The sequence below is a fragment of the Salvia miltiorrhiza genome, chromosome 3 (assembly GCF_028751815.1).
Source record: "Salvia miltiorrhiza cultivar Shanhuang (shh) chromosome 3, IMPLAD_Smil_shh, whole genome shotgun sequence".
NCBI lineage: Eukaryota > Viridiplantae > Streptophyta > Magnoliopsida > Lamiales > Lamiaceae > Salvia > Salvia miltiorrhiza.
Genome location: NC_080389.1, coordinates 8,734,230 through 8,741,568, shown reverse-complemented (window position 1 = coordinate 8,741,568; position 7,339 = coordinate 8,734,230). Strand labels below are relative to the sequence as shown.

Sequence of the window (7,339 nt, the reverse complement as noted above, 5' to 3'; positions counted from 1 at the left end):
TAAAGCATAAAACTTGAATGTAAGCATCAGTACATTCATATAAAACGTGAACTTCTCAATGTTTTAAAATCATTACCACCTTCTTTCTTGCTGAGCATGACGATGTGATGAAGTGATGAGCTTTGGCTGACTGACTCCTATATACTAGTGATCATACTAGAAAAATGGGCTAACTCTAGGGTTCAGAGCAAATCATTTGCTCTGATACCACTCTGTCACGACCGGTCCTAATTAAGGATAATTAAGCCGGGAAATCGTGGCTAATGGAGGGAGATTAGAAGCGGGGTAGAAAGGGGAATAATCAAACAAGAAAGGATCGTATTTCATCATTGTTAACAACATAGATATCTATAATATAACAGAGTTTTTGTCGTATAGACTCAAATAACTAACAAGTTCGGATAACTCCGACTTATCCAAAATAACATAAAACTTCTGAGTACGCAGCGGAATAAGGTTCTGATTACATGTATGAAGACATGTAACCCTAGAGTTCATTAATACATAATAAGACAAAAGAGTCCCGCTCGTCACTTCATCACCATCGGCAGCTGCTCAACCTGCACATTTAGAAATATATGCAGGGCTGAGTACAAAAGTACTCAGTGGGCACATATGCCTACTATGAAATATAACATGCTTCGTAAAGTTGTAAATTGTCATGCCATCATAAACAGTACAGCAAGGGAGTTTTTCGCTAAAAAGGCCCAAGCTTACTAAATTCATTTGTGATTCTTAAAGTTCGTCTGCAGACTAAGTTCTCTTGTAATCTATCATATCTGGAACTGTGTGCCGGAGAGGTGGCCACCTCTCACGGACACTTGACCGGCCAACCCGCTAGATGACTCACGGTCACTGGTGTACACTAGCCCTGGCAGGATAGCTATCAACTGCTCAAGACCCGAATTCGATTACATGATTAAAGTCACATCAGATAGATATCATACTGAAATTTAAACATTTTATGGCAAGACAATATTTGAAATAACTTCAATTAATTTAGTCATGAAATAACTTGCTTGAACGTAACATTTAAACTCATTTGATATATATGAAAGTAATGCCCACCTGATAGCAAAGCTTTGCTACAGATTAGTGACTCCTTGACGAGCTCTTATTCTTGCGCTCGACCTTTAATCCGAGAAAATAACGTAAGACTTTAAATCGAGGGAAAATTCTCAATTAAATGAGAATGCGTAATTAAACTATGCATGAATCTCGTATGCATGAACTATTATTCTGAGATAATAATCAGGGAATTTCTATTGTTAATCCAGGCTATCGGATTTAAACAAAAGCTAAGTCTCGTCTCATGAAGCCGGATAATTAACAAAAATTAATCCGTTCTCTTCGGGGTGTTCTAATCCGTTAATTAAATAAACCCCGCTCCTCGTAGTCAATAGAAAATAAATACTTCAACTTATTCGCTTTATAATCTCATAATTAATCGGGCTTAATAAATAAGAACAAGTAATGTTATAAAATTAAAAAAAAAAATAAAATAAAATAAAAAAGGCTCAACATAAGGCACATAAGAATCACAATCAAACATCATCAAAACATGCTCTGCTTTTACACTGACTCAACTTCAAAATTTAATATGTTCTGACTCCGACATCTCCTGGACTCGAGACTCATACCGAAAGAAAGATCTTCGAGTCTAGTTTCATATAAAAAAAATAGAGTCGAAAACTCCAAGTGGTTTGAGAGATATGACGTTTTTACCACGATCTACCATGTTCGGCAGTTTTGAACAATCGAAAACTTGTATTTTTGAAAAATAGTAAACGTTGTCAAACTGGGCTCAACTTTGGTGGATATCTAAATACCACAATAAGGTTAATAACATAAAAATTTGGAAAGCTAGATCACCCAGGAAGCTACTGAAATAAATGACTCTTTTCTCTGTTCTCTGAAATTCTCAGTAGTAATGTGCAGTTTAGGTTTTACATTTTAAAGAAGTATCATACGAAGTTGGAATGGCTTGAAATTTTACCAGAGTACTCAAGACTCATGTAGGGACTTGCTATAAAATTTTCAAAGCTGTTAGACATCGACAAACCGTCGATCACAGTAGGTCAGTAGGCCTACGAAATTCATATTTATAAGTCCTTAAAAATAATTTATATAAATCAAGAAATAATAGTTTAATCCCAAAAATATTCATTAAAAGTCCATCCTAATTTAAATAAAGAACGGACCTCATTTAAAATAAATAGTCCCAAACTTGTTACGCACATATACTAAATCTTTCACGAAATATCCTTTAAAATAAACTTTGATACATAGAAAATAATTCAACAACTTGAGCTCTTAAGGGGTTGTTTTACAACAGACACCAAATCTACCTCGGATCTCCAAATGAGGCTCCAAAAGACATTCTGGAAACTAGACATTTCAAGGATCATTCTCCAATTTGAATCGAATGAAAAACAATTCAAACGAGCAAGATATGCCCTCTCAAAGATGGGTATTTAACAAGCAAAAATCTGTAAATTTCATATTTCCAGATTACAACCAAGTCAGTGGGCTTTCTTTACAAATTCATATCTCCCTTTACAAAACTCCACTGGGAACCCCAAAGGTCAATCTGGAAACTAGGGAGAGATCATAACACTCTCCAGTTGGATTTACTCTAAGAACCTTCATGGTTTAGAAGATATGACTATCTAAAGTTCAGTGCACAAAAAGAGTTCAAGTTTGGCAGATTCAGAACATAAATCGGAAAAACCACTTTAAGCTTCACCAAAAATTCTAAAACTGAACAAGTAAGTTCCCAACATGTCAGTGAATATTCAGTAGAAAGATAGGCTTGAGAATCAAATATTTAAGTCGGCCTTTTCCACCTCAAAGTCGTAGGTTTGTAAAATCTACTGGATGGTACATGGAATAAGAACTAGATTTCAAGAATTTATACCGGTTGTTTCCCTTACTCAAAAATGGTGAGGCCGATGTCAAAAGAAAGATACGGGAGTCTAGAGTGACATATTCAAGTTTCAAAGGTTTTCACCGAGTGAAACTTTACTTATGATCTCCCAAAGATTGTTTACCAAAAATGTATTCCAGATGGGCAGTGATGTTTACAAATTCATAAATAAATCATGCCTAAATATTCTGAAATTTTACCAAAATATAGAAAATGTATGAAAGATGATACACAATTAATTTGGGAATTTTTGGGAACCGTTTGGATGGCTGGAATCGCCTTGCAAAACACTGCCGGAGCAGTGTGCTTATGGCAGATTCGCTGCCTTACCTCATGCACGGTTTTTCACCCAATAAACTCTAGCTTCGAGTGTTGGGGTACTACTGGACTGGAGCAGCTTGAAATCTTGGCAAAGTAGTTAAGCCAAGTCTTCCTTCTCTTTGTGATTGCTGGTGCGAAATGGAAGGAATGGGTGAAGTGTTGGAGTTGATGGGGAGCAAAGGTAGTGGAGATGGTGGGGAGCATAGGGTAGTGGAGTTGATGGAGTGGGGAACAAAATTAATGGAAAGAAAAAGAGAAGAAAAAGAAAGGAAAAAAAATGTAGAGGAGAATTATTGATGTATTTTCTCTGTCTCGGTGATTCTGTAACTGTAAGATGGATCGTGTGCTCGTATGTGCTTGATACTGTTTATTTAAATAAATCTCGTATTTCGACATGTGATTTCTCACTAAAACCGATAAATTATAAAATGAATCTAAATTAAATCCGTAGATTTAATTCGTTCGTTGTTCTGATATCTAAATTAAATCCGCAGATTTAATTAACTTCCTGAGTCGGAAATTATTCACGATCTGAGTAAAAATAAAATCAAATTTCATCTCGCTTAAATAAATAACGTGACTTTGCTAAGTCAGTTATAACTCTGAAATAATATCATTAACTGCTTTAACAATATAAATTCAGGATCATAAGCTGAATTCATATTAGGATAAAAACCGTTTTCATTCACTGATGAACAAAAATAAACACTCATTACTGGATTTAAAATATATAAAAGAGCGGGTCACTACATTTTCACCTCGACGCTCGAAGAAGCGAGAGAGAGACCATCGTTCTTTACCCGACCAAAGCACGCTATATACTAAGGTAACTTTCGACCTCAGTTGCTACTCTTGTCGACATGAATCACGCTCGCAGAAATCATGTTTTATGTGCTGTACACGAGTGAACAAAAGCATGGTTAGTCACGTTCTTGTAGAACCAACAGCATGTAACCTTCGTAAACTACGAGAACCTTAAACTCATAACATAGACGAACGTGAATAACCACAGCATGCTCACATAGGTAGAGTAGTAAGGTCTGTGTTTTACACGAAGAGGAGATAAGGACGGAGAGTTTTGGTTTTGGAAACTGGAATTCTCGTCATCTTCCCAGACCAGTCCAGAGCAGAGATGAAAATGCCAGAGCAGAGCCGAAAATGCCAGAGCAGAGTGAACAGCCAGAGCTAACTCGCCAGAGCTGACTTTTGGAAGCCAGAGCTGACTTTCCAGAGCTAACTCGCCAGAGCTGACTTTTGGAAGCCAGAGCTGACTTTCCAGAGCTAACTCGCCAGAGCTGACTTTTGGAAGCCAGAGCTGACTTTCCAGAGCTAACTCGCCAGATCTGACTTTTGGAAGCCAGAGCTGACTTTCCAGAGCTAACTCGCCAGAGCTGACTTTGGAAGCCAGAGCTAACTCGCCAGAGCTGACTTTCCAGAGCTAACTCGCCAGAGCTGACTTTGGCAGCCAGAGTTGACTTTCCAGAGCTAACTCACCTGAGCTGATTTTCCAGAGCAGAGAGCGAAGATGCAGAGCAGATCGCGAGAGAGAGAAAAGAACATAGGGTGAATGAATCGTTTAATTATTTCTTTTCCCTTTGCCTACATGAAGAGGGATTTATATTTTAAATTGGCAGTTTAGAACACTCTAATCAGAGCGAATCATTATAGTTAATTACTTAACCTTTTGGAACGAAACCTATGGTTTAAATCTGATAGCCGGACTAATAATAGAAGTTTCCCTAGTTATTTTCTAAGCATGATTTATTAGAGGGAATATGAGTCATGCATGATTTCTTCAGACATCCCTTTTCTTGGAGACTTTCCTCGAATTAAAACCTTACGTTATTCTTTTTCGAATCAAGGTTGAACGCAAGAGTTAAAGCTTAGCCACGAGCCTTACTACCAGGTGGGCTTTCTTACGTATAAACTAAAACCATATATTAGAATTGCTAAGACTTTATGCTTATGAATTTAAATGATATTGTCAATGCCTAAATGCTTTATGTTTTATTATTAATTGCCTATCTGATGTTAATCAAATTCGGATTCTGGATGGGACCGCAAATCCCTTCGGAATTAGTGTACACCTTGTGATCGTGAGTCATCTAGCGGGTTGGCCGATCATAGTGTCCGTAGAGGGAGGCCTCCCTCTCGGTACGAGTTACTGATATGGTGATTAATGATATAAAATACCTGCGCGGGTTATTGATGAAAGAAATGATATTATTTTGGTAAATACGAGTTTTTAAAGGAAAACCCTCGTATCTTACTACTGTTGAAAGGCTTGACAATAAAATATTATGCATGTATGTAAATTTCGGCAAGTGTCCACTAAGTACTCTCGTACTTAGCCCTGTATGTATTTATAAATGTGCAGGTTGAGCCGTGATTGGGGATGTGGTGTGCAAGCGGAGCTTTTATCAATCTAGGATGAGAACCTCAGAGTGGAGTATATGTCTTCATACATATACTCAAATTATTGTTTTTCCGCTGCGAACACTGATTATGCTCAAAGATATTATGTCTTTTTGTCAAGCCATTATGTATTATTAACAATGTACTCAAACTTGTCGAGTACCTCTTTTGGATATTATTATGTACGGTCCCCTTGTGGCCTTCTTTGATATCTAGTTAAGTTCAATTGTTTCCCTTATACAAAGTCGAGTCATCAAGAAACTAAGCATGCCCCTTTTCTAATCCCGCTCCTAAATCCCCTCCCCTAGTCGCGGTTTCCCCGAATTTGCTATCCTTCGCAAATGCGGTCGTGATATAATGACTTGTCAAAATTGCAACCAAAAGGGACATGACATCAAGACACGTAAGAATGAGAAGGCACCTCCTAAACCAAAGGTATTTGCTTATCCTAATGCTTTGTTTACTGATTTCCGATGGCAATAGATGCACAAATGTGACACTATTTCTTTGTATTGCTGCAGGGCAAAAGGGGCAGGCCGAGGATTCATCATGTCCAACCTCCAAGACCAAAGAAAAGTGGGGTTGAGTAGGGATCAACATCCACTCAAGAAGTTCAAATAAGACAGAGTAGGAGGATAAGAGTGCAACAACAAACCCAAGATGCTTCACAAAGTAATGTCACAGGTGGCCATGAAGGGCCCTCAACACAAGAAAGCAGAAATCTAGTTGGGAATTAGACAATATGTGGATATTTTGATGTAATAGATTAGGCGTTTTTGTGTCTACAAAAATTTGTTTTTTGGTTAGCTTTGAATTGTAAAACAGATTGCACTCTTTGTTGGCCCTTTCTATATTAAGTTATGTCACCAAGATTGCTCATTCTATATTAAGTTTGCTTATCTTTCCAAGCTTATAACAGAGGTGCAACAACCAAATTAATTTGTCATCAACAACCATACCAACTACATTCATTTGCCACAAAATGTTCAACAACAACACCAAGTACAATATTTTGCCACAAAATGTTCGACAGGTACACCAATCCTAAACCCAACGAAAAAAATACCATTAGAGCAACTCCTAAAATCCCCATACACAGTAACTTCATCCTTTTCATTACCGGGAAAAACATGCCACCTAAGCTTTACAGAGGTCCACCTCAGCACGGATTACGCCGGAAATTCACCCCAGACGGAGATTGCAAAAAATTGAATTGTGGCTTAATTTATTGTAACAAATAAAAGGTTTGTCAAAAAACCAAATTTTGTAAAAAGGTCAGGTATTTTGATGCAATTAACCCAACATTTTAAATAGCTAATAATGATCGTTGATAGAAATATGTTGTTAATTAAGAAATTGGTCATTGATTTGACTCACATACAACTATAAAAATTCACATATATTTCAAAAATGATAGTATTAGAGAAATCTATCTTATATAAGTAAAAAAAATTATATATGTGATCTTATATATAACTAATTTTATTATAGTTCTATAATATAAAAAAATGTGCAACTTTAAAAAGTATAAATTACATATGCTTTTAAATAATTTAGTTAAATAACTATTATCGTGCATCGCACGGGAGCAAAACTAGATGAGAGACTCATTTGCCAGCTAGTTACGCACAAGATGAGACACTTGGCGCTTTAACTCAACATCATCATCATCCATGG

The 7,339-nt window shown here is 36.8% G+C and overlaps 1 long non-coding RNA gene across 1 annotated transcript; it reads right to left on the bottom strand.

The window, feature by feature from the left end:
- Nucleotides 1-298: 298 nt before the first annotated feature.
- Nucleotides 299-3,545, bottom strand: LOC131017383 (uncharacterized). The gene is made up of 3 exons (XR_009099581.1): nucleotides 3,257-3,545; nucleotides 1,069-1,131; nucleotides 299-560 (listed from the first exon to the last, which is right to left on the bottom strand). It is a non-coding gene; the product is annotated as an uncharacterized LOC131017383 (long non-coding RNA).
- Between the last annotated feature and the right edge of the window lie 3,794 nt (nucleotides 3,546-7,339).